The sequence below is a fragment of the Pongo abelii genome, chromosome 20 (genome assembly GCF_028885655.2).
Source record: "Pongo abelii isolate AG06213 chromosome 20, NHGRI_mPonAbe1-v2.0_pri, whole genome shotgun sequence".
NCBI lineage: Eukaryota > Metazoa > Chordata > Mammalia > Primates > Hominidae > Pongo > Pongo abelii.
In genome coordinates this window covers 42,337,913-42,362,662 of record NC_072005.2, presented here as the reverse complement: position 1 = coordinate 42,362,662, position 24,750 = coordinate 42,337,913, and the positions used below count along the sequence as shown (strand labels likewise).

The window sequence follows — 24,750 nt, the reverse complement described above, 5'->3', positions numbered from 1 at the left end:
CTGCCTCGGCCTCCCAATGTGCTACTATTACAGGCATGAGCCACTGACCTGGCCAATTACAGCAATCTTAAGAAGTGACACACTTGATCATGCATTCAAAGGTTTTTGAAAGAAAATCTAAACATGGTTCAGGCGGAAGCACAGAGACATAAATCAACGAACTGAAAAAAAATTCAAATATATAATACGAACTATTTATAATACCGCCAAGTAGGCAGTGTAAAGTAAGGGAAAAGCAAATAAGTTATCACTGATTAGATATGGGAATAAGACCAGGTAAATGAGAAAAAATTGAATTTAGATCCCCAAATCAAAGCAAAACAAATTTAAAATGGATTGAAAAGTTATATATAAGAGAACTGAAAGCTACAATCCTGGTTCTAAATGATTTACAATGTAGGTAGGGAGCAAAACTTACATTTAAGATATTTTGGGAAAAACCAAAGGCATTTAGTTAAATGCTTTCTACTGTAATTGATATAGAGGTCTGAAGAAAGAAAAGTAAAGAAGGGAAATAACATTTACTCAACAACTGATGTGTATCAAGTGTTGTGCACATAAGTTATTTCAATCTTGACAACACTGAGAGAAAATTATTATCTCTTCTTCACAGGTTAAACTCACAAGTGGTATGGGTGAAATCAGATGCCACATTTTTCTGATACTTCAGGTCACGCTCTTTATGTCGTATTACAGAGAGATGAGGCTAGTGTCGGTAAAATAATCTGAGATGATTTTTTTTCCAATGAAGACAATATGTGAACTAAAGAGTTGGTAAGAAAAGATGGCAAAGATGTAGAGGCAGAAATTACCTCACACAGCACAGTGGAGGTGAGAGGTCAGGAAGACAAAAGGGTAGTTAAAAAAGAAACATGGGCCGGGTGCGGTGGCTCACGCCTGTAATCCCAACACTTTGTGAGGCCGAGGTGGGTGGATCACCTGAGGTCAGGAGTTCGAGACCAGCCTGACCAACATGAAGGATCCCTGTCTCTACTAAAAATACAAAATTAGCCAGGCGTGGTGGCACCTGCCTGTAATCCCAGCTATTCGGGAGGCTGAAGCAGGAGAATCACTTGAACGGGAGGCAGAGGTTATGATGAACCGAGATCACACCATTGCACTCCAGCCTGGGCAACAAGAGCGAAACTCTGTTTTAAAAAAAAAAGAAAAGAAAAAAAAGGCCGGCGCGGTCGCTCACGCCTGTAATCCCAGCACTTTGGGTGGCAGAGGTGGGCGGATCACGAGGTCAGGTTATCGAGACCATCTTGGCAACACGGTGAAACCCCGTCTCTACTAAAAATACAAAACATTAGTTGGGCGTGGTGGTGGGGGCCTGTAGTCCCAGCTACTTGAGAGGCTGAGGCAGGAGAATGGCGTGAACCCGGAAGGCAGAACTTGCAGTGAGCCGAGATGGCGCCACTGCACTCCAACCTGGGTGACGGAGCGAGACTGTTTCAAAAAAAAAAAAAAGGGCCGGGCGCGGTGGCTCACGCCTGTAATCCCAGCACTTTGGGAGGCTGAGGCAGGCGGATCACCAGTTCAGGAGATCGAGACCATCCTGGCTAACACAGTGAAACCCCGTCTCTACTAAAAATACAAAAATTTAGCTGGGCGTGGTGGCGGGCGCCTGTAGTCTCAGCTACTCGGGAGGCTGAGGCAGGAGAATGGCAAACCCAGGAGGCGGAGCTTACAGTGACCTGAGATTGCGCCACTGCACTCCAGCCTGGGCAACAGAGAGAGACTCCATCTCAAAAAAAAAAAAAAAAAAAGAAACCTGATAATTGAGAAGAGTAAAAGATACCGCAAAAAACAGGCTTGATTGTACCAGATGTTACTAACATAAAAATATTAGACAATGAATATCTATATTTATATCTAAATCTAATTTTCATATCCCCCACTTCCAAAAATGTATTTGAGGAGGCCAAGAATAAAAGAAAATGTTAAAAATTATATTAATACATAAAGAGCTGGAGAAGATAGGAGTGGGAGGATACCGTATATAAAGAACCTTACACCCATAGCTTTGTCTTTCCTCAGGCACTGTTACCAGTAACCTGCTTATTGGCTCAAAGTTCCAACCCTTTGTCTGGAGTCCAAGACTGATTTGAGGGAAAAGGCAAGTCATGTTTCTGCTCAACTCCAGGGTGAAGTTAGAGGTCTGAGGAAAGAACAAGGGGCATTTAAATGAAATTCAAGTTTTGGAAGACATCAGAAAGGGAATTTTCAATTCCTTTCTTGTACAACCTAGCTGTTCAAGTTACCATACATTTTAGTCTTTCTAATACAGCTGCTTTTCGAGGAGGAGGAAGAGGTGGAGGAGGGGGACAAGGACAGGCAGGAGGAGATAGGTGCTCAATATAAAAAAAAAAAAAAAAACCCAGGCTAAAATTATCACTATGATTGATCATTATCTAAACTGCTCAGATTCCAGACAGTCAATGCCAAAGGAATACTCTGTACAACGAATTATGTGATTCCTAGTTGTCTAGAACTATTTATAGGAGATAAGCAAGACCTTGTTGAGAAACACTAAGACTTACATCAACTGAGAGGCTCATGTTATTAGAAGAGTCCCCCATTGTCTCTTGGCCTTTTGGCTAAGATCAAGTGTAGAAGAGTTTCCAAATTTCTACTCATAAAATTATACATACAATGCAATTTCATCAAAATTCCAAGAGATGTTTGGGTGGAACCAAGCTAATTCAAAAATTGACATGAAAATGCAAAGAAACACAAACAGCCAAGACACTCTTGAGGAAAAAGAAGGTAAGTGTACTTGCTCCAAATACAAAGTTATAGTGAGTAAGACAGTATGTTATTACTGTGAGGAGTGACAAATAGACCAGTGGAACAGAATCCAGAAATAGACACAGACATATATGTTCACTTGATTTTTTTACTAAAATGGCACTGCATATCAGTGCAGAAAATATGAACTTTCCAATAAATGATACTATAATAACTGAATACACACTTGGGAGAAAAATGAAATTGAATCCTACCCTACAAAAATTCCAGGTGGTGTAAAGACCTAAACATTAAAGCCAAACCTAGAAAGCTTTCGGCTTGGCCAGGTGCGGTGGCTCATGCCTGTAATCGCAGCACTTTGGAAGGCTGAGGTAGGCGGATCACCTAGTTCCAGGCCAGCCTGACCAACATGGAGAAACCCTGTCTCTACTAAAAATACAAAATTAGGCAGGTATGGTGGTGCATGCCTGTAATCCCAGCTACTTGGGAGGCTGAGGCAGGACAATCGCTTGAACCCAGGAGGCGGAGGTTGTGGTGAGCCGAGATCGTGCCATTGCACTCCAGCCTGGGCAACGAGAGCGAAACTCTGAGTCAAAAAAAAAAGAAAGAAAGAAAGCTTTTGGCTTTAAGACCAAAGAAAATCTTCATTATCTTCAGGTAGACAAAAATTTCTTAAACAAGACTAACCATAGGAAATGATTTTATTACAATGAAATCCAGAACTTCTATTTGTCAAAAGGCACCACATAGAGTGAAAAGCCAAACCAGAACAGGTGAAAATACTTATCACACACACAACTGAAAAAAGATTAATTTACAGAAGATATATACACATATGTACAACTGCTGTAAATCAGAGAAAAACCCAATTAAAAATTGGTAAAATATTTGAACAGCATCTTATAAAAGGGGACGTTCAACTGCACTCCAGCCTGGGCAATAGAGACTCAGTCTCAAAAAAAAAAAAAAAAAAAAAAAAGGGGAAATTCAAATGGCCACGAATCAGTGCTCAACTTTATTAGCAATAAAGGAAATATAAATTAAATATAACATTAGACACCCACCAGATTGGCAAAAATTTAAGAGTTTTATGATGTCTAGCATGGATGTGGAGCTAAGAAAACTCTTATAAACTGCTGGCACAAGTACAGTATCTTTAGAGAACAGTTTGGCAATGTTCGGTAAAACTGAAGATGTACAAACCCTACCTATTAGCATTTTTTTTTTTTTTTTTTGAGATGGAGTCTCGCTCTGTAGCCAGGCTGGAGGGCAGTGGCACGATCTTGGCTCACTGCAACCTCTGCCTCCCAGGTTCAAGCGATTCTCCTCAGCCTCCCGAGTAGCTGGGACTACAGGCGCGTGCCACCACACCCAGCTAATTTTTGTGTTTTTAGTAGAGACGGGGTTTCACCATGTTGGCCAGGATGGTCTTGACCTCTTGACCTCGTGATCCGCCTGCCTCGGCCCCCCAAAGTTCTGGGATTACAGGCATGAGCCACCGCGTCCAGCCACTATCAGCAATTTAATCGCTAGGTATATATTCTAAAGAAATGCACCAAATGTGTAGCAAAATATGCGCACAAAATGATCATAGTCACACTGCCTATAGTAGCCAAAAATTACAAGACAAATGTCCATCAAGAGTAGAAGGATAAGGCCAGGCACAGTGGCTCAAGCCTGTAATCCCAGCACTTTGGGACGCCGAGGCAGGCAGATCATCTGAGGTCAGGAGTTCAAGACCAGCCTGGCCAACGTGGTGAAACCTCATCTTTACTAAAAAATACAAAAATTAGCCGGGCCTGGTGGTACACACCTGTAATCCCAGCTACTTGGGAGGCTGAGGTAGGAGAATCACTTGAATTTGAGAGACGGAGGTTGCAGTGAGCCAAGATTGTGCCATTGCACTCCAGCCTGGGCAACAGAGTGAGAATCCGTCTCAAAAACAAACAAACAAAAAAGAGTAGAAGGATAAGTAAATTATAATATGTTCATATAATGGGATAGTATACATATAGCAATAAAAAATGAACTGTTGGCTGGGTGCGGTGGCTCATGCCTATAATCCCAGCATTTTGAGAGGCCGAGGCGGGCAGATCACCGGAGGTCAGGAGTTCGAGACCAGCCTGGCCAACATGGTGAAACCCTGTCCCTACTAAAAATACACAAGTTAGCCACGCATGGTGGCACGCACCTGTAATCCCAGCTACTCCGGAGGCTGAGTCAGGAGAATCGCGTGAACCCAAGAGGCGGAGATTGCAGTGAGCTGAGATCTTGCCACCGCACTCCAGCCTGGGTGACAGGGCAAGACTCCGTCTCAAACAAAAAAAAAAAAGAATGAACTGTCACTTTTATTATGTAGTCTTTTGTGAAAAAAAGAAACAAAAGAATGTCTATTCATACAAAGTTAGAAAACAAACAAAAATTGCACTTCTATGGCTTTGGAATTAATTCATAGGTACTAAAGCTCTAATGAAGGGCAAAGAAATGACCACAGTGATTATCATCACAGGAGCACAGTGTTGTTTGTGACTGTGGAGGAGTACAGTAGAGGCTTCTTCAGTGATGGATGTATTCTATTTATTGATCTGGATACCCCTTACAGGGGTCTTTATAATTACTTGTTAAACTGCACAAGCTGGTATTTTACTTGTTAAGCTGCACAAGTGGGTCTCATTTCTGTACCGAATTTGAAGAAGAAAAAAGCTGTTGGCATTCAAATAAATGTTATGCATCTCTAAAAATATTTTCAAAATATGCTATATGGGAAAATATTTAATTTTATGTGAAAATGTAGGATATAAAATGGCAAATGCTGCATAATTCAATTATGTTTTATGTGCATATATAAAATAAATTTTCTTCATCAGGGATTTCTGTACTTTTGAAATTATTTAAAACAATCATGTTTTATTTTATAATCTGAAAGAAATCATATTTTTTAAAAAGAGAGCATAAAGAAAAATTAAAACCGAGTGCGGTGGCTCACACCTGTAATCCCAGCATTTTGGGATGCTGAGGCAGGCGGATGGATTGAGCCCAGGAGTGTGAGACCAGCCTGGGCAACATGGTGAAACCCCGTCTCTACTAAAAATAGAAAAATTAACCGGGCTTGGTGGCATACGCCTGTAATTCCAGCTACTCGGGAGGCTGAGACACGAGAATTGCTTGAGTCCGGGAAGCGGAAGCTGTAGTGAGCCAAGATCGCACCACTGCATTCCAGCGTGGGCGACAGAGCCAGATTCTGTCTCAAATAAAAAAAAAAAAGAAAGAAAGAAAGAAAAAAAAGAAAAAGAAAAAGAAAAACCATCTGACAAATCAGTAAGGGAAAATCAGGTGTGGGAGGTGGGGTTTGAAGACACGTCATTTTCTCAAAATGGAAACTCCAGGAATCAGGTCATCTGATAGGCAAGAATTTTCAAGAGAAGGAAAGCAACTATGTCCTGACAAAGAAAAAGGGATTTCAGGAAACAAGAGGACAGGACAAGCTACCTTGCAGGTGCCTTGTGGATGTTCAACAGCCATTCTTTACTTCTGTCCGGAGGCCTCTATCCAAGCAGGGCAGGGCTGAGGAAGGAGAAAAGAGTCAGGAAACATCAGGTTCTTCTGAGAGGCAGTCGGCTTGACTATGTCAGAAGTTATCTTGGCTCAGCCCCTACTGCCCACCACCTACAGAGGAAGGTCAGAGAAGTCTAGGGCGTCCTGCTCAATCCGGGCATCACAGACAACGGCAGGGTCAATGTTGTTCTGGGCAGAATCTGTCCCTGAGCTCACAGGGGTCTCCAGTGGCTGAAGTCACAAAGACAAAGACTCCCCATACCTACATTGGCTATACGGACACATAGTCACACAAACTCACTCACTCACACCATAGAGACATAAACGTCACAGACACCCCAAACCTAAACACAACACACAATCACACACTCATACACACCACGGGGGTAGACCGGACACAACCACAGAGTCCGTGGGCATCTCTCACTCAAATTCCCAGTGACATACACCTTGCGGTCACAATGACAGCAAAGTCACATGCACCCTACATCAATATCACCAACGCGCGCGCGCGCACATACACACACACACACACACAAAGAAGCTGCCACAAACCTCAAAATTAAGGCATACTACACACAGTTCGGCAAATGGTAGTAAACACACACACACACCCCCCAAGGGGACATACAGTCACAACCGCGGTCCAGGAACCTCACACTCGCAAACACAGTGCCCAATCCGGTCACAATTAAACTCTACTCACACCCGCACAAACATAAACAAAAAGTCCTCCTCCCCGCCCTCACAGTTCCATACACGGCCGCACAGACACACGCCCACCATAGAGACACCCCCCGTCACAACCGTACACACGCCTCACAATCGCTCCTTAGCCTGTTGCCCAAGCAGCCCACACAGGTCGGGAGTTCCTGTCGCGCCAGGCTCCGAGCCGCCTCACTTACGCCTGCTCGGATAGGGTCAGCTCCGCTCTACTGGAATCCAAGCAAGTCGACCCTAGCTATCTCACAAAGCCCCAAGGCCGCTTGCCCAAACCCGCGGGAAGATCCCGCCCACTCCTCAAGAGACAATCTAGTTATCGCGGGAGAGTGCCCTGGGCGTAGAGGCTTCTGGGAAGTGTAGTCCAGAAAGCGACAGGTTGCCGAAAGCTACAGCCCAACCATCCCGATTCCCATGGCGCGGACTCTGGCACCAACAAAACTATCTCTGAGGTGAGCTGCCCATCGGAGCCTTCCGGGAGTCTAACCTGACAAGGAGTCCCTAGACCAAGCTTTAGTCAGGCTCCTCTGAGCCCTTTTTGTTTGGCCAGGCCTCCTTCATAGCCTGCGAACCGCACTTCAGCAAGAATCCAGCTAAGCCAGTTTAGCAACAATCCCCCCACCCTTGATACTTAACTTCCTCTTAGTAATTTACCATCCTTTAACTCCTTCACCCAGCCCGTTAGCTATAAATCTCCAGCTGCTGTTGTATTGGAAGTTGACTATTGCAATAGTCTTTAACCAAGTCCTTCTTGCCTATTTTGAGTCCTCTGGTGCAAGTTTTCTTTCACCCCGCCCAGCCTCAGAGGGCGGCTCCCGGGCTTCCGCCCCTCCCCGGGAGACATACTGGACCGCAGGGTCTCCTGGGAAACGTAGTCCAAGCCTCGCCGGGGATAGATGGGCCCAACCTAAGTGGGCTGCGTTCTCTGGGTCTTGAGGCGGCAGTCTGGCCGCAGTGACTAGACTAACTTTGCCCCGGAGGCTGCTTGGAATTCCACTTAACGCTGGAAGCACGCAGACGCTCTTGAGGCGGGCAGCTGCGTAGCGTGTAGAGGAGCTGGGAGAGCGCATCCCAATGTGGCACCTGAGCGTCTGGGACCGAACCAGCTTGGGGAGTCGGAAGGGGACAAATCCGCGATCCCAGTCATGCATGTGAGACTGGACAAAGGAAGGCTCGAGTGTGTGTGAGACCGCGGTGGGCCTGCTTGTGCTGGTGGGATGAGGGGTGTCTGGATAGTTGAGTGAAAGAAACCGCGTGCGGGTCAGATTGGTGTGTGTGTGTGAGAGAGGTGAGGTCAAGATGTGTGCAGCTTTGGGCGTGGGGAGGTCATATTGAGTGTGTGGAGGTGGGGGGGCAAGATCGTGTGTGGATCTGTGTATGAGTGTGTGTAATCACCTGAATGTGGGTCACTGCGTGGGTAGCTGATACTGTGATTGTGGAGGAATCTGAACCTCCAAGTCTCATTTTCTCTTTAAATTGTGATAACAAGGTTGTATCTTCCTGGAGCAGCAGTTTTAAAGGGGGGAAGCTCCATTACTCATATAATAAAATAGCATTTTTTATGTAAACATTTAACATTCAGACATTTTTTCTGAACTAGAATTCAAAATCAGTTATGAGTACTAAAAGTAGTTTAAAAAAGAAATCCATCATAATAGATGCATATAGGGAAGATAAATATGAAAGGGAAGCTTCCTTTTCACTATAATCTTGATAAATTTTTAAAATCAATGTGAGGACTCATTTGAAAACAAATATAAAATTAAAAAACTGACAGAAAGGGGAGCTAGGAGGAAATCAATAATTTTTTAAGCTAGAAACTTTGGGCGGTAGTAGAGGTTGCCGAAATACGATGGTAGGAAGTGTATGACAACAGGAAATGCTGATATAAAATATAATCCTGAAGCTTTTAAAAATGGCAGGAAAGGCGGGGCATGGTGGTTCATGCCTGTGATCTCAGCACTTTGGAAGGCTGAGGCAGGAGGATCACTTGAGCCCAGGAGTTTGAGACCAGCCTGAACAGCATACTTTCTACAAACAAAACAAAACAAAACAAAAAAACCAAGTAGGAGTGCAGTGGCTCACGCCTGTAATCCCAGCACTTTGGGAGACTGAGGTGGGTGGATCACTTGAGCCCAAGAGTTCGAGACCAGCCTGGCCAATATGGTGAAACCCCGTCTCTACTAAAAATACAAAATTAGCTGGGCGTGGTGGTGTGCACCTGTAATCCCAGCTACTTGGGAGGCTGACGCAGGAGAGTGGCTTGAACCCGGCAGGCAGAGGTTGCAGTGAACTGAGATCGCACCACTGCACTCCAGCCTGGGTGACAGAGCGAGACTCCATCTCAAAAAACCCCAAAAAACCCAAAAAACAAGGGGACCTCCTCTTTCGGCTTTGGAGCCACCCCCCCCCCAACCCCCATCTCTGTATGGGGGAACTTCTTCCTTCTGTCTTCTCCCTTCCTTCTTGCCTATTAAACTCTCCGCTCCTTAAAACAAAACACAACACAACAAACAAACAAAAAGACCCAAAAAACAAGAACAACAAAATTTGGACTATACAGGGAAGTGATCTATACCAAATGTGGCTCTGTTGCTCTAGTTTTCCAGCGTCACATTCCTGTACAGCTCCATCTGAACACCTTTTAATTATGGCTAAGGCTCTTGGTTGAATGAGGCAATCACATTTTTGTATGTTTACCCTACCAATGTCTCCTAAAAAACAGAAGAAAGAAAATGCCTGTGGGGAGGTCTGGGAAATAAGCTGTTTGAACCCAGCCCTTTGTGTTTTTATGGAGGCTTCATTATGTAGGCATGATTAATTAAATCAGCAGTGATTGGTGATGAGTTCAACCTTCAGCCCTTTTCCTTTTCCCAGAAGTCATGGGGTAGGGCAGAACTTTCCAACCTTCTAATCACATGTTGGTTGCCCTATCCTGTGGTTATGTAGGGGCTTTACTAACATCACCTCATTAACTCACTTGTGGTTGAAAGGGGTTGGTTAATGAACAATAAAGACATCTTTCACATTTATTACTCTGGTGCTATTTCAGGAACTGAAGTGTCTTAGTCCCTTAGTACTTCTACAGCAAAATACCTGAGACTAAGTAATTTGTAAATAATAGAAAATTATTTCCCACAGTTCTGGAGGCTGGGAAGTTCAAGATTGAGATGCCAGCAGGATTGGTGTCTGGTAGGTCTGCTCTCTGATTCCAAGATGGGACCTTGCTGCTGCATCCTCCAGAGGGCAGGAATGCTGTGTCCCCACATGTCAGAAGGTACTGAAGGGCTGGACTCATTCCCTCAATCCTTTTTTTTAAAGCACTAATTCCATCTATGTAGGCTCTTCCCTCATAATTTAATCACCTCCTAAGGGCTCCACTTTTTTTTTTTTTGAGACAGAGTCTCTCTTTGTCACCCAGGCTGGAGTGTAACGACATGATCTTGGCTCACTGCAACCTCTACCTCCCCAGTTCAAGTGATTCTCCTGTCTCAGTCTCCCGAGTAGCTGGGATTACAGGCACACGCCACCAATCCCAGCTAATTTTTGTATTTTAGTAGAGACGAGGTTTCACCATGTTGGCCAGGCTGGTCTCGAACTCCTGACCTCAGGTGATCTGCCCGCCTCGGCCTCCCAAAGTGCTGGGATTACAGGCGTGAAGGGCTCCACTTCTTAATCTAACACATTGGCAATTAAGTTTCACTATATAAATTTTGGGGGACACATTCAGAACATAACCAAGGACAAAAGAACAAGTGTTTTTGTTTTGTTTTTTTCCCAAGACAAAGTCTTACTCTGTTGCCCAGGCTGGAGTGCAGTGGCGCAATCTCGGCTCACTGCAACCACTGCTTCCTGGGTTCAAGCAATTCTGCCTCAGCCTCCCGAGTAGCTGGGATTACAGATGTGCGCCACCACACCTGGCTAATTTTTGTATTTTTAGTAAAGACAGGGTTTCACCATGCTGGCCAGGCTGGTCTTGAACTCCTAACCTCGTGATCTGCCCATCTTGGCCTCTCAAAGTGCTGGGATTACAGGTGTGAGCCACCGCACTCAGCTAAGAACAAGTGTTTTAACAGAAAATACTGTTTAGGAAACTACAAGGGTTTTAGGACCCATGAGCCAAGAACCACGGACATGGATAAAGACCAAAATACATATTTCTTATTACATCACAATATCAGAAAGGTATAGACTCAGGATTGGTTGGTTTGCATATGTAAGCTGTGCTCATTGGAAAACTGTGATTATCTTTAGGAATTAGCCCTGAGAGGAGCAGCCTCTCCCTGTTTTTGGTAAGGTCCCCAAATGCCAGAGCATCAAGAATACAGAAAATAAGAAAATATAGTTAATATAATTGGCCTCTTGATGAACGAGTGCCAAATAGACTAATAGAGAATCTAAGGAAATGCAGTTAGAACACAGAGGCTATGTAAGTATTTACTGTCCACAAATGGTGAACTAATTTTTATTCCAACCAAAAATGTATGAAAGTTCCTATTTCCTGTTCCTGTCAACCATTGTATTTCTTCATTCAGCAGATATTCATTGAGCTCTGTTTTGGTTTTTTTTTTGAGAAGGAGCCTTGCTCTGTCGCCCAGGCTGGAGTGCAGTGGCACTATCTCGGCTCACTGCAACCTCTGCTTCCCAGGTTCAAGAATTCTGCCTCAGCCTCCCGAGTAGCTGGGACTACAGGCGCCTGCCACCATGCCTGGCTAATTTTTTGTATTTTTAGTAGAGACAGGGTTTCACCATGTTAACCAGGATAGTCTCGATCTCCTGACCTCGTGATCTGCCTGCCTCGTCCTCCCAAAGTGCTGGGACTACAGGCGTGAGCCACTGCGCCTGGCCTCATTGAGCTCCTTATCTGTGCCAGGTGCTATTCTAGGCACTAGGAAAATATCAGTGAACAGAACAGTCCTCACAGAGTATACCATTCTAGTTGGGGAAGTGGACAATGAATGTGTAAATGAAATATATCATATTCCAGATAAAGATAAGATCGGGGCCAGGGGTGGTGGCTCATGCCTGTAATCCAAGCACTTTGGGAGGCCGAGATGGGTGTATCACCTGAAGTCAGGAGTTCAAGACCATCCTGGCCAACATGGCGAAACACCGTCTCTAATAAAATACAAAAATTAGCCAAGTGTGGTGGTGCATGCCTGTAATCCCAGCTACTGGGTAGGCTGAGGCAGGAGAATCGCTTGAACCCGGGAGGCAGAGGTTGCAGTGAGCTGAGATCATGCCATTGCACTCCAGCCTGGGCAACAAGAGTGAAACTCCGTCTCCCACCACCCCTCTCAAAAAAAAAAAAAAAAAAAAAAAGAATCTAGGTTCTTTATAAATCTTTGTGCTGTCATATTGCACTGTCATTTTCTGCAAAGCCAAAGGTGGATCCATTTTTTCTATCAATTTGTTGTACATGTTTTTAAAAATCTTTTAGTGATTACCTGAAAGATTACAGCATTCCTGTTTCTTTTAGTCTAGAACAAATTGTTGAGTTTACCATTTCCCCAATACTATTAGAGGACCTTGGGACACTTTAACTCCATTTACCTCCATCCTCATTTTTGCTTTATTTTTGTTATTTATTTTAATTCTGCATAGATTCAAAACCCCAGAGGGCAATATATTACTTTGTGCAGTTAATATTCATTTATATTCACATATTTACTCTTTCTATTGCTATTCCTTCCCTACTAATTTTTTTTTTTTTTTGAAACAGGGACTCTGTCACCCAGGTTGAGTGCAGTGGCATGATCATGGCTCACTGCAGCCTTGACCTCCCAGGCTCAAGTGATCCTCCTACCTCAGCCTCCTGAGTAGCTGAGAGCACAGGTGTGCGCCACCACACCCAGCTAATTTTTTATTTTTTGTACAGGCAAAGTCTTGCTATATTGCTTAGGCTGGTCTTGAACTCCTAGATGCAAATGAACCTCCACCTTGGCCTCCCAAATTGCTGGGATTACTGGTATTAGCCACTGTGCCCGGCCTAAATTTCTTTCTGTTTCATCTGAGATCTTGTTCTTCTCGAAAAACTCCATTTAGTATATCTTTTAGTGGTGTTCTGATAGCAATGGATTCTCATGGTCTGTCTGAAATGTCTTTTTATCCTTTCTTTTTTGAAGGAGATTTTTACTGAGTATAGAATTCTAGGTTATATATATGTTTTTCTCAGAGTTTTGGTGAACTTCTTGAATCTATGGTTGCTGTGTTTAATCGGTTTTGGGAAATTCCTTGCCATTATCTCTTCAAATAGGGCTCTTCTCCATGCTCTCTCTACTTTTCTTTTGGGACTTCAGTTATACATACCAATGTGTACACTAGTTCTTTGGTGTAATTTTTCATCTTTTCATCTTTTTAAAAAGTCCTTGCCTACTTACTCTAATGTCAGGATCACATTTTGGTCTATTTCTATTGTTTGCTTGTTTGTTTGTTGTTTGGAGTTTGGGGGCTTTTTGTTTTTTCTTTGTTTTTTGTTTTGTTTTGTTTTTGAGACAGGGTATCGCTTTATTGCTCAGGCTGGAGCACAGTGGTGTGTTTTCAGCTCACTGCAGCCTCAACCTCCTGAGCTCAAACGATCCTCCCACCTCAGCTTCCTAAGTAGCTGGGACCACAGGTATGTATCACCACACCCATCTAATTTTTTTATAGAGGTGAGGTTTTGCCGTATTGCCCAGGCTGATCTCAAACTCCTGGGCTCAAGCAATCCACCCAGGCATTCCCAAAGTGCTGGGATTACAGGCATCAGTCACCCTGCCCGGCCTTTTTTTTTTTTTTAATTTGTTTTTTTTTTTGAGACGGAGTTTTGCTCTTGTTGCCAAGGCTAGAGTGCAATGGTGTGATCTCGGCTCACCGCAACCTCCGCCTCTGGGTTCAAGCAATTCTCCTGCCTCAGCCTCCCGAGCAGCTGGGATTATAGGCATGTGCCACCACGCCCGGCTAATTTTGTACTTTTAGTAGAGACGGGGTTTCTCCATATTTGTCAGGCTGGTCTCGAACTCCCAACCTCAGGTGATCCACCCGCCTCGGCCTCCCAAAGTGCTGGGATTACAGGTGTGAGCCACTGTGCCTGGCCGACCTGTTTGTTTTTTCAAAGAGTTTTCTGTCATACAGTCCTGTCTCGGCATGCTTAATACTTTTTAAAATTAAATTCTGGACTGGTGTATAAAAATAGTAGAAGCTGCAGATAATATCTTCCTTTAGAGAATTCATCCTTTCCTTTACTGGGCAAATCAAGTAGGGGCTGATGACCTTCATTTAATCAGTGATTGAGTTGAGTCAAGGCTCCATTATGGTTGTTGAGGTTCATTGTGCTTCTGGTTTTCCCCTGCTCCTAGGGCGTAGCCCATCAGGGTTTCAGTAGGAGGATCTGGTGTGTTCACCAAGGCCCCTTCCCCTGCCAAGGCCTGAACTCAAAATCTTTGTCGTCTTAATCCAGCAAGACTACCAAAAACTCTGCTGCTTTTTGGAAGCTTTCCGCTTAAGTTCCTGAGCCTCCTGACCCAACCAGTTTCAGAAATGGGTAACTGTCTTGAGAAGAAAACAGCCTTATGTAGAGTTCAAGTCTCTGTCCCTCTTTTCTCACAGGGATCTTGGCCCATAAAGTCTCCCATGTTGTGTTTTTAGGCCCAGAAAACTAAAGTCCCAGCAGTCTGGATCCTTCTGCCCTTTGCCAAGAATTGGCAAATAATCCAGGAAAAATGTGGCTGTGCAATGTCTGTGATTACCTACAATCTAGAGTCTTGACTACGCTATTCCTGGTTGTCCCAAACACTCTCTCATGTCTTTTTTTTTTTCCTTTTTTTTTTTTGAGATGGAGTCTTACTCTGTCACCAGGACTGGAGTGTGGTGGCGTGATCTTGGCTCACTGCAACCTCCACCTCCTGGGTTCAAGCGATTCTCCTGCCTCAGCCTCCTGAGTAGCTGGGATTACAGGCACCCGCCACTACACACAGCTAATTTTTTGTATTTTTAATAGATTCAGGGTTTCACCATGTTGGCCAGGCTGCTCTCGAACTCCTGACCTCGTGATTCACCTGCCTCAGCCTCCCAAAGTGCTGGGATTACAGGCATGAGCCACCGCGCCCAGCCCCTCATGTCTTTTTCATACAGGAAAAAAAGTAAAAAAGCTTTGTTTTTTTTTTTTTGTATTATATCTGATTTTTTAGTTTTCTGCAGGAATACTGGTTTGCTGCAAGCCACTCCATTGTATTCCTAAAGTGACTTTTACAGTTTCATTTTGATTATATTATTGACTTTGCTTCATTGGATATGAAGGTGAATACCTTTTTAAATATTTAAAACTTATTATTTCTATGAACTATGTTTCCTTTGTCTTACTATAATACTAATTTTTTAAATTCTAGAAATATTATTCATTTTTATTGAAATGTATGAGCACTTTATATATGGTGGAAATTAGTGATTTATAAATCTCATATAGACACATTTTATAATATTTTTTCTTGGTATCTATCTTTTTATTTCCATTTATGCCCTTTGCACATTTTAAGCTTGAGGTTATTTCTGCAGTGTTCCAGGCTCTGGACTACATTTCCCAGGGGCCGTCGGGGCCAAGGTGACTTCCAGCCTAAGATGGCCTGGGCTTACTGTCTTGTTCCCATGGCTGGGAGCCTTTTGCAGAGGTAGGGCAGCCTGCGGGCCTCCGCTGAAGCTTCCTAAACGCGGCCTGGAATTCTGGAAGCTCTCGGCAGCAGATGTGAGCGGTGTGTGGGCGATGGTCTTTGCCCAGCGAGGGGATGGGGCTCAAATCCAGGGTCCATTAATGGTGACCGCGGTGTCCGGGGCAGTTAAAGACGGCCCAGGCTCCGGACTACATTTCCCAGAGTGCACCGTTCCCCGGGCAACTTCCTGTCAGCGCTCTGTCCCTTTAGGGATAACAGGGAGATCGCGGAACCTTCCCACCATCAAGGGACCGCAGGGCCGGGTGAGTGATTCTGAGACCAGAAGCCGAATGACTCCGGAGGGCCCGAGCCCGGGGCTGAGGAGAGTGAGGTGCTAACGTCTTTGGAGTTGGTAGCTTTGCCGGCGAGGGAGCGTGGGGGCGAGCGATCGCGATGGGAGCCGTGGATGCGAGAGTGAAATTGATGCAGGAGCTGGGGCCGCGACGGGAGCTTCTCGTGTGTGTGTGTGTGTACGCACGCGTGTACGCGCACACGACGTTGACGGGCGCTGTGTGACCCTAATGGACTATTTAAATGTGACTGTATGTACGTGATTATGACTGCGTCGCGTTGTGCGTGACCACGTTCGTAAAGGTAGTGATAGCAGCCGCTATGGGGCCAAAAACAAAGAATTGAGCCTTGCGTTGAGTGACAGGCATAGTCCTTCGTGAATGTGTGGGGAGCAGTTTTTGTGCTGGCCCGTAGCTGGATTGGAGTGGGGGCAACCTAGAAAAGGAGGGGAGAAGAATGGGACACAGTGTAGACAACATAGTTCAAGAGTTTCTCCGTAAATTAGGGCAGAGAAATAGAGCAGCAGGTGGGGGTAGAGGGCTGGGGAACAACCACCCATCAACATGTTGTTGGAAATGAGCCAGGAGGGGGGAAAAGTCCAGGCAAGGGTAAGTAAACAAGGCTCATCTGTGTGGGCGTAGTTAAAAATGCAAGAATTAAAAATAATAGAAAAGGGTAATCGCGCTGCAGAGAGTAAACCATGAGCTGAAGATTTCAGATATAGGGGGAAAATAGCCTATGTTTGGTAGAGGTCAACAAAAGTGAGATGTGGTCAGTTATATATAATCTCATGGCAGGAAATTCAAAACTAGAGTTTGTGGAGGAGGGAGGAAGAAAGGTCTGAAGGTAGTGAACAACAAGGAGGCCGGCCATCTGTTCCATTTTCAGACCCACTGGTAAGAGGCTGTGGCTGGGGAAATGTTGAGAGGGCTGCAGAGTCCTCCAGATACAGCCTAGTTTCTGTTAGACTCAGAATGTTAGGGCGTGTTCAAGGAAGTGGTTGAAGATAAAAGAGGAGTTGGTTGTTAATGAATTATGAATTCTATTATGAAGGCATACAGGAAAAGTGTTGAAAGTTGGGAAGAATGAGAAAAGGGGACAAATGAGACTTGATGGTGTACAATGTCTGAAAAGACAGTTGACTAGAAATTCTGGGACTTCTTATAGTAGATAAATGTAAATACAAGGTTGGATTGACACTTATTCTGGTTGGATTCAAGTCAGTTTTGGAGAGATAGCGTGGGATAGTGAAAGATGATTTCTTGAGTGTGAGAAACAAACTTACCCGCCCCAAAGAATGGACTCAGAGACCCGGAGAACAGCGAAAGTGAGACTTTTAATGATGGTCTTGCAAGATCGGTGTCTGATAGGCACACCCAACACAGTTTCAACAAGCAATTTATCCCCTAGTGCACAGGTTCCTCCCCTGGTTCCTCATAGGCTGAGAACTATGGGGTCACAATCTTCCCGGATGTTGCCTATTGATTGTTAGGTAGGGGCTTCAGGTGTTTTGTTTTGTTTTTTTGTGAGACGGAATCTCGTTCTGTCACCAGGCTGGAGTGCAGTGGTGCAATCACAGCTCACTGCAAGCTCCGCCTCCCAGGTTCAAGTGATTCTCCTGCCTCAGCCTCCTGAGTAGCTGGGACTACAGGTGCGTGCCACCACGCCCGTCTAAGTTTTGTATTTTTAGTAGAGATAGGGTTTTCACCATGTTGGCCAGGATGGTCTCGATCTCTTGACTTCGTGATCCGCCCGCCTCGGCCTTCCAAAGTGCTGGGATTACAGGCGTGAGCCACTGCGCCCGGCTGCTGTGGTTTTTTTTTTTTTTTAGGCTTGTCTTGCTGCATTTGGTTGCAGCCCACAATGCATTGCAATCCTAGTTAGCTCAAGGGCTCTTCAATAGTTGACTTATGACCTAAGTAGCTGGGCAGGCTGATAAAAGCAGACAAAACGAGCTATTTTGCAGGCTAGCAAACTTTCATCTTAGACTAAACTTCTTTGGTTTGGGTGAAGGCAACTAAGTGGGGGAAAGGGAGAAAGCAGGAGGCTGACAAGCAGGCATCATCTATCCAAGCAGGGGCCTAGTATATCCTGTTTCTTCTGTAGTTTGCTTACCTAAGCCAATTCAAGGCACTTTGTCTTGGAAATGGACCACTGTATACATTATTTCCTTCACTGAGTATCTCTCAGAAAGAAGGAAGCTTAAGATAGAAGGGGGGTCAAGGTAGGCAGAATGATGGCCCTGCAACCAATGTTTACTTCCTAATCCCTGGAAACTAGGACAATGCTACCTTATATGGCAAAAAGGACTTTGCAAAGGAGATTAAGGTAAGAACCTTGAAATGGGGGCGATTATCTTGTTGGACCAATATAATGACATGGGTCCTTAAAGTCAGTGAACCTTTCCTGGCTGAGTTTAAAGTCAGAGGGAGATGTGACTGCAGAAGAATGGTCAGAGAGATGCCACATTGCTGACTAGATAGAGGACGTGGGCTTTGAGCCAAGGAATGTTGGTGGCCTCTAGAAGCTGGAAAACATAAGAAAACGAATTCTCCCCTGGAGCTTCCAGAAAGGAACACAGCCTTACCAACACCTTGATTTTAGCCTAGTAAGACCCAACTCAGACTTCTACTGAACTATATGATAATAGATTTGTATTATTTTAAGCCACTACCTCATGGCAGTAGAAAACTAATACAGTGGTGTAGTGTCTTGGCCTCAGTGTTGTGGAGGAGTCTTGATCCCTGTGATGTAAGGGGACCTCAACCTCTATTGATTACGTTAAAGACTTCCAGTAAAGTACATAGGTCCCCACTTCACCAATAATATAATTTACAGTTTTGCTATACTATGTTATTTTTAAACTTTGGAACTTATGAACTTTTATTTGTGATCTAACATCTGGTCAGTCTATACTTACTTTTTGCCTTGCACTTTATTTGTCTTGGATTGAGAGAGGTGTATTAATGAAATTTTCTTTCTTTTTTTTTTTTGAGACGGAGTCTCCCTCTGTCGCCCAGGCTGGAATGCAGTGGTGCGATCTTGGCTCACCACAACCTCTGGGTTCAAGCAATTCTCCTGCCTCAGGCTCCTGAGTAGCTGGGACTACAGGCATGCGCCACCATGCCCGGCTAATTTTTTTTGTATTTTTAGTAGACACGTGGTTTCACCACATTGGCCAGGCTGGTCTTGAACTCCTGACCTTGTGATCTGCCCACCTTGGCCTCCCAAAGTGCTGGGATTACAGGCGTGAGCCACCGCGCACAGCCAAAATTTTATTTCTTATATAACCTGTAACTTTTGCTTTATGAAAGTTGTTGTTGCTTTGATATACAGATATTAATGATTGTTACATGTTTATTATGAATTGCAGGCTTTAGCATGCTCAAGATCATGGCCTCTGCTTATTTTTTTGTTTTTATTTGCCTTGTAATATGCTGTATTCCTTTCTAATTAGTCTTTTTATTGAAGTTTATCATATATACAGACATGACATTATTCTCATGAATAATCAGGAAGAGAGCATTCTTGCACTTGTCATTTTGTGTTTACATGTATGCATTTCTATTGGGTTATTCCAAGGAGAGGAATTGGTGTGTAAGAGTATGTGAATCTCCTCAAGCAGATACTGTCAGTTTTCCAAAATGGCTGAACCAGTTAAAAGTTCCCATCAACAGTTTATGCAAGTTCCAATTGATCCATCTTCTTGTTAACACATGGCATTGTCAGACTGTAAAATGTTTGCCAATATGGTGGATATGTAGTGGTATTGCATTGTGGTTTTCCTAACTGATGACTAAGGAACTTGAATGCCTTTGTTTTAATGTGCATTGTCCATTTGGATATCTTCCTTTGTGAAGTGCCAGTTCATGTTCTTAGCCTAGCTGTTGGGAAACTTGTCTTTCATTGTTAATCCTTAAGAGTTCTTTATATAATCTGAATGAGTCCCTTGTCAGCTTTGTGTATTCTGTATATCGTCTCCTAGCCTAAGGTTTGCATTTTTACTCACTCTCTTTTTTTTTTTTTTTTTTGAGATAGAGTTTCGCTCTTGTTGCCCAGGCTAGAGCGCAATGGTGCGATCTCGGCTCACCGCAAGCTCTGCCTCCAGGGTTCAAGTGATTATCCTGCCTCAGCCTCCTGAGTAGATGGGATTACAGGCATGCACCACCACGTCTGGCTAATTTTGTATTTTTAGTAAGAGACAGGGTTTCTCCATGTTGGTCAGGCTGGTCTCGAACTCCTGACCTCAGATGATCCACCCGCCTCAGCCTTCCAAAGTGCTGAGATTACAGGCGTGAGCCACCGTGACCAGCCCATTCACTCTTTTCTGATGAACAGAAATTGCTTTTTAAAATGTAGTCTGATCATTATCATTTTTCTCTTATGGTTTGTACTCTCTGTATCTTATTCAAATCTTTGCTTATCCCCAAGGTATGAAGATATTCTGTATTTTCATCTATATTTATCTGTCACATGTAGGTATATAAACCTGGAATTGATTTTTGTGTGTCGTGAGGGGAAATCATGATTTGTTTTCCTCATATAAATTCAGTTGACCTGGCGCCATGTATTCAAGACCATCCTTTCTTCCATGCTATTGATTTGCTCTGAAATCTACGGTGTCTGATGTTATAGCCACCTAAGCATTATTTTAATTATGATTTGCATGGTATATCTTTTGCTATCCTTTTACTTTTAAGCTTTCTATACCACTATATTGGGGGGAAACTGACACCTTGAAAATTATCAGCCTTTCATCCCATGAATGTGATAAATTATTTCATTTGTTTAGGTCTTCTTTAATTATTTGTAGTAATTAATATAAAGACATTGTACAGGCCAGGTGCGGTGGCTCATGCCTGTAATCCCAGCACTTTAGGAGGCTGAGGCAGGTGATCACCTGAGGTCAGGAGTTCAAGACCAGCCTGACCAATATGGTGAAACCCCGTCTCTACTAAAAATACAAAAATTAGCTGGGCATGGTGGCTACTCGGGAGTCTGAGACAGGAGAATTACTTGAACCTGGGAGGCAGAAGTTGCAGTGAGCCGAGATTGTGCCACTGCACTCCAGCCTGGGTGACAGAGTGAGACTCTGTCTCAAAAACAAACCAACAAACAAAAGACATTGTACATTACATATATTGTTAGATTTATTTATAGGAATTTGAATTTTTCCTGCTAAGTGCTGTCATTTTAAATTTAAATTTCCTACTTTTTGCTTGTATGTTGAAATTTAATTGACATTTTGCCCTGTTTGACTTACATTTGTATTCTTTTTTTTTTTTTTTTTTTTAGAGAAGGTCTCATTCTTTTGCTTAGTCTGGCCTCAAACTCCTGGCCTCAAGGCAGTCCTTCTGCCTTAGTTGTACTCTAAAACATTTCTAAATTTCTTCCCCTTGATTTTCAGCTTGAAATGACACCCTTTATCTCTCAGTTATCACAAATGAGGCAATCAATGAGCTAGTCTATTTTCTATTCTCTAACCTTCATTTCTATATTAGTTATCTATTGCTGTAAAACATATTACCCTAAAACAGAAATAAATATTTATTATCTTAACACTATTTTCTGTGGACCAGGAGTTCAGGAGTGGCTTAGCTGGGAAGTTCTGGCTTGGGGTCTCTTGAGGTTGCAGTCACACTCTTGGCCAGGGCTGCTATCATTTGAAGGCATAACAGGGACTAGAGGATCACCTTCCAATGTGGCTCTCACATGGCTATTGGCAATAGACCTCAGTTTCTCACCATGTAGACCTCTCCATGGGGTTTCTTAAGTGTCCCTATGACACATCAACTGGTTTTCTCCAGAGCAAAAGGACAGCAAGAATGCATAAGCTGGAAGCCACAGTGTCTTTTATATCTATCTCATACTCTGTCATTTCCGCAGTACCTTATTGGTATACAAGTTAATCCTATTCAGTATAGGAGGCAGCTACACAGTGTTGTGAATACCACATACTGGGTACCTTTGGAGCATCCAGGATGCTGGCTACCATAATTCCGCTTTTACTATTTTATTTAGATTTGCATTTAAATATGTTCGGCATCACTACTATTCTTTTGCTGAAACTTTCACTATTGTCTCTTTTGTGGCTGGAGTATGTCTTCTAGTAGCTTCTTCTGAAAGAGCGCATGTCAACAGTATTTCCTAAGTTGCATCATAAAACTCCTTATATCCTTTATACTCGAATGACAGCTTGGCTGGATATAAAAATGTTTTGACTCCCTCATTTGTTTTTTTCACAAGTATATTGGAAGATTTACCCCACTGTTTGGGGTACTGAATTTAGCACTGGAGAAGTCTGATGACAACTGAATTTCCTTTTTCTTATAGGTGACTTGATATTTTTATCTTGAATCCCCATGAATTTTAGTCTAATCATTTTATTGGGTAATGTTTTGCTACTATTTTGGTTCATTTTCACCTGTAATATGGTTTCACTTTTCATCATGTTTATTTATACTTTATTTCAGGAAATTCATCTTGAGTATTAAAACTGTAGTGTTAGATATACAGCTAAAACCATAGTTTTAGATATATCCTCTTAATTTGGATTTCATTTTTAGGTGCTCTGCCTTTTGCATATTGGATCTCTCTTTTCATTTTCATTTCTTCAAATGATTTTTGTCCCTTTATTTGTTAAATTTTGTTCTGTTCATTAATTTCTGTATTCTTTGTTCCATACTATACTTTCTGTGGCATTTGTCAGATCTTACACACCTAGATGGGGGTCTCACTGTGTTGCCCAGGCTGGCCTCAACCTTGAACTCCTGGACTCAAGCAATCCTCTAGACTCAGTCTCCCAAGTAGCTGGGACTACAGGCACATGCTGCTGCACCTAGCTAGTTTATTCTTCATTTCTGATTTCTATTTTCTCTTTCAGTCTTGAATTCTACTAACTCCCATCTATGGTCTATCTATTACTTTCTTCTCTTTCCTGAGATCATATATTTTTGCTTGTGGTCTGGTTTTAGAGCTGCAATTGCATCATACTTTTTTTTTAAATTCAGACTGAAATGTTGGGTGATAATTTTCATCTTCTCTGGTTTTTTTAGTGAGTTTTTTTGTACATGGGGGATTTTGACACACTTTTAAAACTTTGTGTGTGGTTTTTTTTTTTTTTTTTTGAGATGGAGTCTCACTCTGTTGCCAGGCTGAAGTGCAGTGGCGTGATCTTGGCTCACTGGAACCTCTGCCTCCCAGGTTCAAGTGATTCTCCTGCCTCAGCCTCCCAAGTAGCTGGGACTACAGGCACATGCCACCACACCTGCCTAATTTTTTGTATTTTTAGCAGAGACAGGGTTTCACCGTGTTAGCCAGGATGGTCTCGATCTCCTGACCTCGTGATCCGCCCGCTTTGGCCTCCCAAAGTGCTGGGATTACAGGCGTAAGCCACTGCGCCCAGCCTAAAACTTTTATCTGACTATCTTAGGCATGTTATATCTAATTTATATTTTGGAGAGGATGTAATAGATTTTCCTGGAATAGCTGTCACTGGTATTTTCATGTGAAAAAGGTGAATGGGGCAAGGGTAGTTTTTAAGGTTTTTTTGCTCAAGGGTTTCTTCCTCTGTTACCCCAGTAGAAGACAATTTTTTAAAAAATTTGGCTCCCTTTGAATAGCCAGGCCTTCTTTGCCATTTAGAAGCTCAGCTGGTTCAGGAGGACTCCTGTTATCAGCTCTGAGTTCACCCAGTGTCTTCTGCTATAATTAAGGAATACAGCCAAGTCCCCAGCTCATTTTATGAGGCCAGTGTTTCCCAGATACTGAAACAAGACAAAGTATATCTCATAAGAATATGGGTGTAAAAATCCTCAACAAAGTACTAGCAAACCAAATCCAGTAACATCTAAAATGAATTATATAACATGCCTGAGTGGGATTTATCCCAGAAATGCAAGGTTGGCTCACCATCAAAAGTCAGTTAATGTGATACATCATATCAATAGAATAAAAAACAAAAATCACACAATCATCCCAATAGGTAGAGATAAGGCATTTGACCAGAGCCAATACCCTTTATGATTTTTTTAAAAACACACACATTCTACAAACTAGGAATAAAGAGGAATTCAACCTGATATCTAGGAAAAACCCACAGCCAACATCACACTTAATGGTAAAAGACTGGATGTTTTCCCTCTAAGATCAGGGACCAGACAAGGATCCCCACTTCTGTTTAACATTGTACTGGCAATTGGGCTAAGGCAAATGGGGAAGTAAAAGAAATAAAAGATACTGGAGAAAAGATTGGAACACAGCTAAGAGCATCTCTATTTGCAGATGGCATGATCTTCTATATAGAAAATAAAACTTATACTCTGAAAACTACAAAATAGATGATATTCAAACAAAAACTTTTACATGAATGTTCATTGCAGCATTTTAAAAATAACTGTCAGCCGGGTGTGGTAGCTCAGGCCTGTAATCCCAGTACTTTGGGAGGCCCAAGCGGTCAGATCACCTGAGGTCAGGAATTTGAGACCAGCCTGACCAACATGAAGAAACCCCGTCTCTACTAAAAATACAAAATTAGCTGGGCATAGTGGTACATGCCTGTAATCCCAGCTACTCAAGAGGCTGAGGCAGGAGAATTGCTTGAACCCCAGAGGTGGAGGTTGTGGTGAGTCGAGATCGTGCCATTGCGCTCCAGCCTGGGCAACAAGAGTGAAACTTTGTCTCAAAAATAATAATAATAATAATAATAATAATAATAGTAATTGTCAAAAGGTGGAAACAACCCAAATGT

At 43.2% G+C, this 24,750-nt stretch overlaps 1 protein-coding gene and 1 long non-coding RNA gene across 12 annotated transcripts in view; one reads left to right on the top strand and one right to left on the bottom strand.

Annotated features, from left to right (window-relative positions):
* LOC129047431 (uncharacterized) overlaps nt 1–7,336 on the bottom strand; it is a 50,659-nt gene extending 43,323 nt beyond the window's left edge. Inside the window, exons 1-2 of the long non-coding RNA XR_010138608.1 lie at nt 7,212–7,336; nt 6,241–6,315 (exon numbers count right to left, since the gene is read on the bottom strand). This is a non-coding gene — a long non-coding RNA (uncharacterized LOC129047431). The remainder of the gene's footprint in view (nt 1–6,240; nt 6,316–7,211) is intronic.
* Nucleotides 7,174–24,750, top strand: part of ZNF790 (zinc finger protein 790) — a 29,343-nt gene continuing 11,766 nt past the window's right edge. For 2 of the 11 annotated variants that reach the window (XM_054540265.2, XM_063720057.1), the window contains exon 1: nt 15,546–15,671. The gene's annotated coding sequence lies outside the window, so the exon portion shown is untranslated. The other 9 variants (XM_054540264.2, XM_063720056.1, XM_002829119.6 and 6 more) reach the window with 9 other exon arrangements.